A 12,043-nucleotide genomic window follows, 5' to 3' on the forward strand; every position below is an offset into this window, starting at 1 on the left:
ATATTTAAGAGTCTGTTTCAGTGGGCACCATCCCTCCATTGTTGTCTTAGCTTACATGCCATAAATCACCCTGTGTCCAACCACTCTGGAAACAGAATCACATGTCTGCCCGGGGTCCAAGGCTGATGACATCATCACACTCATCATCGTATAACTGACACAAAGCACCCATCACCATGGTTACTGAGAAGCAATACAATTTCTGTACAGAAAAACCGATATACAAGCCCAAAGATTTTACGGTACTTATGTAATAGCTGGGCTCCCGTTTTTCTTATGAGACCGCGTCCCCTCGCGGGGCACGCTGCGCTCGCCATGCTTCGGACACGGTGGCTCGCTGCGCTCGCCACACTATATAAAATCAACTCCATGCGTAGTTGGATAGTAGGGTTATGAAAAAATTGGGTGCATTTAACATGGGAGCCCAGATAATACATAAGTACCGATTTTACATAGATCATCCTGTGATTTTTCATGTGTACTAATGGCATATCATTAAGCCTAAGGACATAAAGCCTAATATCAAAATAGATATAAACTACAGTACTGAATTAAAAATAGGAGAGTATAAGAGATAAACTCAGCCAATTGGGGGAAATCACCCCCAATCTATGTATCCATCTGGCTTTGCATTTGAGTAGCAAGAGATAACTGTCTCCCCCTCTTATGAGTCGCGGAACATAATCTATCATGCGGTAGCGAATGATAGCGAGATTATGTTTTGCCTCCATGAAATGCAAGATCTGTGACCTGACATTCTTTATTTACATTTTTGCTGGGTTTTCCCAACATGAGATAGACCACAAGAACAAAGAATCGGATATATAATGTAACTACTATCAATGAAACTATTGATCAAGGGTGATAGAATTCCTCCAATGGGATCATCGAAGGGGTATATCATACAGGTGTGTCTAACACAATCCAATTTCTGAATAAATTTCAGCCTTATTATTACATTCTTTTTATAATGCGCCACAAGTGGTTCGAAGTGCTGTATATTTGGCACACATTAGAAAAATATAGGTTACAACAAACTAAACATAACAGTAGTTGAAAACCAAAACAGATCACAGTCAACAATTAGCAGCACAATTCTTAATGTACAATACAGATGAGATGTAGAGAAGCAGAACTATGCAGGGGCAGGTTGTCATTGGTAAAGATGAATAAACATATGAGAAAGATGCAGGGATAGATGGTAGCTGAGTAAGAGTGCTTTAATTGAAGTGTGAGAGAAAAGGGCTGTGAGAACAGGAGGGAAGAAAGCCCTGCTCAGTCTAGAGGGAGGGGGAGATAGACAGGTGACATGAGGAGCAGGCAAGGAAACCTGAAAGCAAGAAGTGAACATGGCAGGGATGGCCAGGACAAGGATAGGGCAGGTAGAGAGAGCGGCCTTGGTACTAGGTTATGAAAAGGTTTGCTTTGATGAACAGGTAATATCAGACTTCACTAAGTAGTCATGTAGTTTTCTTACCTCTAGAGAAGCAGGGCATCACGGGGCTATTGGAAAATTGTAAGAATCTTCAGAAACTACAATTGTCCAATTAATTCTAACAATATTACCAATATCACAGAGGACACATTGTAACGGGCTACCCATGGAACTATACCACAGCTTTTTTTTATTTTGTTTCTTAAGTAAATACATCCTACTAAGTTTCAACACCCTATACTTAGTCTCAGTCAAGTGTTTAATAGGGTATTACAATCTCCCAAGCAGTATTTGTTTTTAAGTTGTCCAATACAAACATAAATCATCTTTTCAAGAATTACATTAATATTAAAAAACTTTTTATATATCATTACAATTGTAGCATATTTAATGATTAATACCACTAGATGGTTTGATAGCTATAACATTTGCCCATCACAAATGCATTATTATTTTCTTTCAAGACAATGAATTGCCATTAGAAAATTCATTCCCCCAGCACCAAAATATTTCTCATGTTTCATTTGAGTATTCCATAAAACCTAATGACTATTAGGAATATTAATGTATATTTAACTGTATATTTACTTATCTGTTTGTCAGAATTGCAATAATGCTAAATATTAGAAGAAATATTACTAAATACTAGTAGAAGAAATAATACTAAGCTGAAAAACTTTCATATGAACTAAGAATAGTTTAACCATATCTACATGCAATCACCCCCAGTTGGACTGGGAAAGAGTCACTAGGTTTAGCTTCTGAACTGCTTTAAAGTGATGTCATTTAGGATTACAACCTTGGTAAGCAATGTATTATTTCTCTGAATTAGTTAAAATTGAATATGTTTGAATGAGTTAAAAATATCATTTATTTAAATATATTTTTTTAATTCAAGCTTTGATTTATATTGGTTTTTAACCTTTTGCAGTCCACATTTTTTTGTGCAGTCTAATTTAAATGTTTAAATGAATTGTAATTTTATTTAATATTAATTAGAAATGGTCTACATTGAATGTTGAACAATGTTAATGTTCATATTTTAAAGTGGCTCACCATTGGATCTTCTACTAGCGCTAGGGCTGTTGAGCCTGACTAGATATTGGACTTGAAAGGGTTAATAGTATTATTACTTGGTTTTTAAGGAAAAAAAATTTCAATTTCAGCAGCAATCAATTACATGGCAAAATCAACCTATTTTTGCCATGTAATTGCTGCTTTAAAAAAAAGGAGAAAACTCTCCCAAAATCTCTCACTTTCTGAAATTCTCACCCTATTACATTTGGCCCCAGGTCTTGTTTAATCTAACATATTTCACCCCTCCAACCGTCATTAACGATGCACAATACCCTTAATATAAACATTATTTATAAAAGGAGCATGCATCTTGGGCCAGCCTTTTTAACATTCCAGTAGAGTTAATTTTTGTCATCACTTTAAAAGTATTTTGGCAGATATAGAGAAAATGTTTGTAAATCAACCAACAGAGAGCTCACTTTGCTCTTGTAGAAAGATCGCAATGACTTTGAAGTAGTTTCCCTTTGTTCTGTAGTTTGTGTGAAGAGGCTGCAATGTAGTTTGTATGTAACTCTAGAGCAAGGACATGATCAGTTAGCAGAGGAGCATATATAAAGTTTATGACATTCATAATATAATTTTATATGTTGAGCAAAAAAGGTAATAAATATCACATTTATTCACTGCATCCATTAAAAGCAAGATAGTGACATTGTATAAGAAGTGCAGAGGACCACATTTAACATAAATTGCCCGCTCTATGCAATGTGCTTCATTGCATGATTGATGAGTTCTGGCCTAATAAGTCTGTCCATATAAGACTCCTGCCAGATGACTCAGCAAGCAAAATGAATGTGAGCATACAGAGCCAGCTAAAGCTGGACAAGCTGATTAAGTGCTGGCTGTTGTGACCATGGAAAAAGCATCCCGGGCCCCAGGCACCAAAAATATTAATTGGCGTGTAGAGCACTGGAGTTCTTAAATGAGAGAGAGAGAAGTAGTTTTGTAGATGAAAATTGAACAAAAGTTAAGATGTCACTGTATCTCAGTAACTTATGTACATATTGCAGACACATTAACAAATATATACTTTTGTGCTAAATTGCGCTATACGGTAAGTCCAGCTATAGCATTTATATATCATATTATGTCTCTTAACCATACTAAAACTCATCAGGACAGTCTTTGTTTGAAGTCTCTTTGTTGCTGTAATATCACAACTGAATTGTACACTTCAATATTTTAATTACAGTGGTATTTGTGCACCTATACATAGCCAGATTAACAATGGGGTGCTCCTGACCTCATATTAGGCCTACCCCATAGTTGCCTACCCTCCTGCATTCTGCAGGAGACTCCCTGAAATAACTGCAATCTCCCTCTCTCCCTCATTAGTCTAGCAATCTCCCTCATGTCACCTAGCCCAAAAAAATAATGATACTGTACAGAGATACATTTACATTGAATCATCAGCGCTATTTCCCAGCATTGGGGATAAAACACAACAAGTGGCGCACGCAGGGGGGTTCTGAGTACCCAGAACCCCCCCCCAGGAATCTAAGGGACCTAGACTGAAAGCTGAGGGCCCCTTTTTTCCATGGGTATAAGAATTTTAAAAATCAGCCCAGGGGAACCGGAGATATCTGACTTCAAAGCAGTGGTCCCCATCCAAGCCTGTTAATTGCTCTTCCCAGTCAGATATTTCAGGTTCTATTTGACTTAGAGTTTTTCTGAGGGTATATTCCAAAAGCATGGACTCTCCCCCTTTGAGGGACAATAGTAGCTTGCTAGTCCCCAGTACCATTTAGTAGGTGGGATTCTCTAGTTTTTAATTCCATTAAAAGCTAAGAAATCTAATTCCGGGAACTGGAGATATCTGCAGTCAAGCAAGCTGTCCTCCCACCAGAAAATTATGCATAATAAGCCCACTCCACTATACACCCCTCGTGCATTAAACATCCTCTACCATCCTGGAAGTTATGTATCAGGACCCCTTAATTCAGCCCAATGCCCCCTTCTCCCACCTCACCTCCCACCATCTGTGTAGTAAAGGGGTAATTAGTTGAAATTACTGATCCAGGCCCTACATGCTGAGCGGTTGATATAATACCCCCTACCACCCGTGGGATATCAAAGCTTCCTCTCATAGCACCCCCCCCCCACCCCTACCACTGGAGGATCGGTAGGGGCCCCAATACATTGCTATGCCCAGGGGTCTACACTGCTGTTATGTGTGTGTGTGTGTGTGTGTGTGTGTGTGTGTGTGTGTGTGTATATATATATATAATTATTATTATTTATATATTATTATTTATATACATTTGGTCTATCTATAATACTTTAACTGACCTGGCATATACTGGGTCACCTAAGTGTCCATCTCCGTGCTTTGCTCCGCCCCTCTCTGGAAACCCCCTTCTGAAAATCCTGCGTTTGCCCCTAGATCCCTATGGCTACATTCATGTCTTGTGGCCATGTATATAGAACCCCAGGTAAACACAATAGATGAACAATCCCTGACATGTATCAGTGATTTTTCTTCACCAAGTACAGTAGCTCTTGCTAACTGCTTTGGGGCTCATCTACATTTGGATATAAGTCATTTTAACCCCTTCCCGACATTTGACGTACATTTACGTCATGGTCGGGAAGTACTTCCCGACACATGGCGTAAATGTACGTCATGGCATTTAACTGTCACCGCGTCTATAGACGCGGTGACAGTTTCAACATGTCTGCTGTCCCTGACAGCAGACATGTCCGTGCATGCCCAGGGGGGGCTGCGATGCCGCCCCCCCGTCGGCGATCGCTGTGATTGGCTGTTCAGTGTGAACAGCCAATTACAGCGTTTTCCTGCGTCACCGGCGAATAACGTTCGCCGGTGACACGGGATCAGAGGTGATTGGTGCTGTAAAGTACAGCACCAATCACCGCGGGGTGTGAGGGTGACACTGGTGTCACCCCACCGCACCCCGCCCGCCCCCAAAGGCCGTGATTGGTTCGTCGGACCGACGGACCAATCACAGCCAAGGAGGGGGATTTAAACTAACGGTGACTGCACTGCAGACGCCATTCCGGTCTGGAATAGCGTGCAGTGCGGTCACCGTACCTCCCTGCCGCCATACTGACCAGAACCTTGCTCCATAGCTTGCTCCATACTTACCTGATCGCTGCTTCATCACTGCTTCCTGGATCCTGTTACTACTTGTGCCTTCCTGTGAAATTGTGCTGCTGCAGTGTACTAGCTAGATAGATAGAGAGATAGAGAGATAGATAGAGAGATAGAGAGATAGAGAGATAGAGAGAGATAGAGAGAGATAGAGAGAGATAGAGAGAGATAGAGAGAGAGATAGTGTCAGAGAGTGCTGATCGCTGCTTCATCACTGCTTCCTGGATCCTGTTGCTACTTGTGCCTTCCTGTGAAATTGTGCTGCTGCAGTGTACTAGCTAGATAGAGAGATAGATAGAGAGATAGAGAGAGATAGAGAGAGAGAGATAGATAGAGAGGCCTAGTGACAGAGTGCTATATTTTGTGCTGCTGCAGTGTGATAGTTATAGAGAGATAGAGAGAGATAGAGAGAGATAGTGTCAGAGAGTGCTATATTTTGTGCTGCTGCAGTGTGATATAGTTATAGATAGAGAGAGATAGAGAGAGAGAGATAGATAGAGAGGCCTAGTGACAGAGTGCTATATTTTGTGCTGCTGCAGTGTGATAGTTATAGAGAGATAGAGAGAGAGAGATAGAGAGAGATAGTGACAGATTGTGCTATATATTTTTGATATAACTGACTGCTGCCCCCTCCTTTTGTGCTGATCAGTATAAATTAACTGATCAGCAACTTTTTGGGGGCGCAGGTTTTTTTTTATATATAGATATACCTGTCAGTGCTGCTGCTGCAGTGTCATAGAGTGATAGATAGTGAGAGATAGAGAGATAGAGAGAGATAGTGACAGAGAGTGATAGAGAGTGCTAAATTTTTTGTCTGCTGCCCCCGCCTTTTGTGCTGATCACTATATCTGAGGTGATCAGCAACTTTTTTGGGGGTACAGAGGTTTTTTTTTTTTTATATATACCTGTCAGTTGCACCAAAGGTTGTGCACCTGCTGCACCTCACTGGTAATCAGTGTCGCATCACTGATCACCTTTTTTTTTTTTGTGTGTGTGCTGTGGGGTCTTTTTTTAATTTTTTTTTTACACACACTGTGATTTTGTGGGTGTCCTGTGGCCGCTGTGCGCTGATCAGTGACGTACATCACTGATCATCTTTTTCGGTACAGGGTTGATCTATATTTTTTTTTTTTTGATCAAATTCCTGTTGCCTTTGAGCGCTGTTCAGTGACAGACGTTACTGACCAACATCTGTGCTCAATTTTTGGCGCAGGACCTTTTTTTTTTTTTAACCCCTTAAATTTTTTATTTTTAACCCCTTCATTTTTTTTTTTTTATTGGTATAAAGTATTTTTTTTTTTCTGCACCACATACACACTACACACTACATACCCCCCGGATTGAAATAAAGTTTGTACCCCCCCCTACACTATACACGTGTTGAAACATTTCACTACCAGTAACACAAAAATAAAAATGGCATCCCAAATGTCCTCCCAAATGTCCTCCCAAATGTCCTCCCAGTCATCCAGGAGAATGTATTCAGCGGAGGAGGCATATGCCCTGCTTGCTTCTGACTCTGACACAGCCAGTGATGCAAGCGGGGAATTTGAAGGATTCGCCTTAAGCTCCTCTTCCTCCTCTGGTGATGAGGGACCCCCTCAAAGACGCCCCCGTAGAGCAGCTGAGACCCCCCCCCCAATAATTGATCTCGTATGGACCCCACCACCAGACAATTTTGAGCCCCAGGTTCCTGAGTTTTTGGCCATGCCAGGAATCCAATTTGATTCCACAGGTCTCAGAGAAATTGACTTTTTCAAATTATTTTTCTCTGATGATTTTATAAATTTAATGGTGGACCAAACTTATTTATATGCCCAGCAGTTTATTGCTCAAAACCCCACGTCATCATTTGCTAGGTGGACCCCTGTAGATGCAGTAGAGATGATGACGTTTTGGGGTCTGGTGTTTCATATGGGCATAGTAAAAAAGCCAGAAATTAGGCAATATTGGAGTACAGATGTTCTGTACAGTACTCCATTTTACCGTATGGCCATGCCCCGGACTCGATTTGAGACAATTCTTAAATTTATACATTACACCGATAATGCACAGTGCCCACCCAGAGATGATCCCACCTTTGACCGGCTATTCAAAGTCAGGCCGGTCATTGATCATTTCAGTGCCAAATTTGAAGAGGTGTACATCCCTGAAAAATTTATTTGTATCGACGAGTCCCTTATACATTTTAAAGGAAGGGTTAAATTCCGCCAGTACCTTCCCAGTAAGAGGGCAAGGTATGGCATAAAAATGTACAAACTGTGTGAAAGCACCTCAGGGTACACCCACAGGTTTAGGGTTTATGAAGGGAAGGATTCAAGAATTGAACCGCCAGAATGCCCCCCCTCCCTCATAGGTGTTAGTGGGAAAATTGTCTGGGATTTAGTGCACCCCTTCCTGGATAAAGGTTATCACCTCTATGTGGATAACTTTTACACCAGCATCCCCCTGTTTAAGGCCCTTGGTTCAAGAGGTACAGCAGCTTGCGGTACTGTGCGCAAGAACCAAAGAGGCCTCCCAAAAACGCACATTGCCCAAGTAATGAGAAGGGGTGAAAGCAGGGGAATATGCACCGAAAATATGTTGTTGGTCAAATATAAGGACAAGAGGGATGTCCTTATACTGACAACAATTCACGGAGACAGTACCACCTCCGTCCCTGTACGAGGTACCAGTACCCACACCTCCAAACCTAATTGTATCCTGGATTACAATAGGTACATGGGCGGAGTGGATCTTTCAGATCAGGTACTGAAGCCGTACAGTGCCCTGCGGAAAACAAAAATCTGGTACAAGAAGGTGGCCGTGTATATCATCCAGATGGCACTGTATAACGCTTACGTGCTATTCCGTTCTACCGGCCAGAGGGGGACATTTATGCACTTTCAAGAGGAAGTCATAAAGGGCCTAATATTTGGGAACCAGCAGGCAGAGGGCCCCAGTACTTCTAGTACTGGCCCCCGTATTGTACCAGGGCAGCATTTTCCTGATGAAATCCCCTCCACTGGAAAAAAGGGCAGGACACAAAAAAGGTGCAAAGTTTGCTATAAAAAGGGAATAAGAAAGCAAACTATTTTCCAGTGTGACACTTGCCCCGACAAACCCGGCCTATGTATAAAGGAGTGTTTTAAAATATACCACACATCTATGGAATATTAGGTTCATAATTTCACCGTGCTTCGGGGGTCTTGCTAATGCCACATAGCACCCACCATTCATTCCACCAGAATCTGAGCCGCAAAATCCAAAAATCACTCCTTCCCTTCTGAGTCCTGCCATGCACCCAACTGGTATTTTTTGGTCACATGTGAGGCATTGCCGTACTCGGGAGAAATTGGGGCACATATTTTGGGGTGCTTTGTCTCCTTCATTCCTTGTGAAAATGAAAAATTTTGAGCCAGAACTGCATTTTTGTGTAAAAAAATGTAATTTTTCATGTTCACTGCCCACTTGTATCAAAATTGGTGAAACCCCTGGGGGTTTGAAATGTACACTATACCCCTAGATGAATTCCCTGAGGGGTGTAGTTTGCAAAATGGGGTCACTTGTGGGGGGGTTCCACTGTATTGGTGCTTTGGGGGTCTTGCTAATGCGACATAGCACCCACCATCATTCCACCAGAATTTGTGCTGCAAAATCCAAATATCACTCCTTCCCTTCTGAGTCCTGCCACTTTTTGGTCACACATGAGGCATTGCCGTACTCGGGAGAAATTGGGGCACAGATTTTGGGGTGCTTTGTCTCCTTCATTCCTTCTGAAAATGAAAAATTTTGAGCCAGAACTGCATTTTTGTGTAAAAAAATGTAATTTTTCATTTTCACTGCCCACTTGTATCAAAATTGGTGAAACCCCTGGGGGTTTTAAATGTACACTATACCCCTAGATGAATTCCCTGAGGGGTGTAGTTTGCAAAATGGGGTGACTTGTGGGGGGGTTCCACTGTATTGGTGCAACATAGCACCCACCATTCATTCCACCAGAATATGTGCTGCAAAATCCAAAAATCACTCCTTCCCTTCTGAGTCCTGCCATGCACCCAACTGGTATTTTTTGGTCACATGTGAGGCATTGCCGTACTTGGGAGAAATTGGGGCACAGATTTTGGGGTGCTTTTTCTCCTTCATACCTTCTGAAAATGAAAAATTTTGAGCCAGAACTGCATTTTTGTGTAAAAAAATGTAATTTTTCATTTTCACTGCCCACTTGTATCAAAATTGGTGAAACCCCTGGGGGTTTGAAATGTACACTATACCCCTAGATGAATTCCCTGAGGGGTGTAGTTTGCAAAATGGGGTCACTTGTGGGGGGGTTCCACTGTATTGGTGCTTGGGGGGTCTTGCTAATGCGACATAGCACCCACCAAAATTCCACCAGAATCTGAGCTGCAAAATCCAAAAATCACTCCTTCCCTTTTGAGTCCTGCCATGCACCCAACTGGTATTTTTTGGTCACATGTGAGGCATTGCCGTACTCGGGAGAAATTGGGGCACATATTTTGGGGTGCTTTTTCTCCTTCATACCTTCTGAAAATGAAAAATTTTGAGCCAGAACTGCATTTTTGTGTAAAAAAATGTAATTTTTCATGTTCACTGCCCACTTGTATCAAAATTGGTGAAACCCCTGGGGGTTTGAAATGTACACTATACCCCTAGATAAATTCCCTGAGGGGTGTAGTTTTCAAAATGGGGTGACTTGTGGGGGGTTCCACTGTATTGGTGCTTGGGGGGTCTTGCTAATGCGACATAGCACCCACCAAAATTCCACCAGAATCTGAGCCGCAAAATCCAAAAATCACTCCTTCCGTTCTGAGTCCTGCCATGCACCCAACTGGTATTTTTTGGTCACATGTGAGGCATTGCCGTACTCGGGAGAAATTGGGGCACATATTTTGGGGTGCTTTTTCTCCTTCATACCTTCTGAAAATGAAAAATTTTGAGCCAGAACTGCATTTTTGTGTAAAAAAATGTAATTTTTCATTTTCACTGCCCACTTGTATCAAAATTGGTGAAACCCCTGGGGGTTTGAAATGTACACTATACCCCTAGATGAATTCCCTGAGGGGTGTAGTTTTCAAAATGGGGTGACTTGTGGGGGGGTTCCACTGTATTGGTGCTTGGGGGGTCTTGCTAATGCGACATAGCACCCACCAAAATTCCACCAGAATCTGAGCTGCAAAATCCAAAAATCACTCCTTCCCTTTTGAGTCCTGCCATGCACCCAACTGGTATTTTTTGGTCACATGTGAGGCATTGCCGTACTCGGGAGAAATTGGGGCACAGATTTTGGGGTGCTTTTTCTCCTTCATACCTTCTGAAAATGAAAAATTTTGAGCCAGAACTGCATTTTTGTGTAAAAAATGTAATTTTTCATGTTCACTGCCCACTTGTATCAAAATTGGTGAAACCCCTGGGGGTTTGAAATGTACACTATACCCCTAGATGAATTCCCTGAGGGGTGTAGTTTTCAAAATGGGGTGACTTGTGGGGGGGTTCCACTGTATTGGTGCTTGGGGGGTCTTGCTAATGCGACATAGCACCCACCAAAATTCCACCAGAATCTGAGCCGCAAAATCCAAAAATCACTCCTTCCGTTCTGAGTCCTGCCATGCACCCAACTGGTATTTTTTGGTCACATGTGAGGCATTGCCGTACTCGGGAGAAATTGGGGCACATATTTTGGGGTGCTTTTTCTCCTTCATACCTTCTGAAAATGAAAAATTTTGAGCCAGAACTGCATTTTTGTGTAAAAAAATGTAATTTTTCATTTTCACTGCCCACTTGTATCAAAATTGGTGAAACCCCTGGGGGTTTGAAATGTACACTATACCCCTAGATGAATTCCCTGAGGGGTGTACTTTGCAAAATGGGGTGACTTGTGGGGGGGTTCCACTGTATTGGTGCAACATAGCACCCACCATTCATTCCACCAGAATCTGTGCTGCAAAATCCAAAAATCACTCCTTCCCTTCTGAGTCCTGCCATGCACCCAACTGGTATTTTTTGGTCACATGTGAGGCATTGCCGTACTCGGGAGAAATTGGGGCACAGATTTTGGGGTGCTTTTTCTCCTTCATACCTTCTGAAAATGAAAAATTTTGAGCCAGAACTGCATTTTTGTGTAAAAAAATGTAATTTTTCATTTTCACTGCCCATTGTATCAAAATTGGTGAAACCCCTGGGGGTTTGAAATGTACACTATACCCCTAGATGAATTCCCTGAGGGGTGTAGTTTTCAAAATGGGGTGACTTGTGGGGGGGTTCCACTGTATTGGTGCTTGGGGGGTCTTGCTAATGCGACATAGCACCCACCAAAATTCCACCAGAATCTGAGCTGCAAAATCCAAAAATCACTCCTTCCCTTCTGAGTCCTGCCATGCACCCAACTGGTATTTTTTGGTCACATGTGAGGCATTGCCGTACTC

At 42.0% G+C, this 12,043-nt stretch overlaps 1 protein-coding gene across 3 annotated transcripts in view; it reads left to right on the plus strand.

Moving 5' to 3' along the window:
• The window catches only part of SYT1 (synaptotagmin 1), a 642,856-nt gene that overhangs the window by 152,099 nt on the left and 478,714 nt on the right, over positions 1-12,043 (plus strand). The gene's annotated exons all lie outside the window — the stretch shown is intronic.

This window comes from Crinia signifera, chromosome 4 (genome assembly GCF_055691185.1).
Source record: "Crinia signifera chromosome 4, ASM5569118v1, whole genome shotgun sequence".
NCBI lineage: Eukaryota > Metazoa > Chordata > Amphibia > Anura > Myobatrachidae > Crinia > Crinia signifera.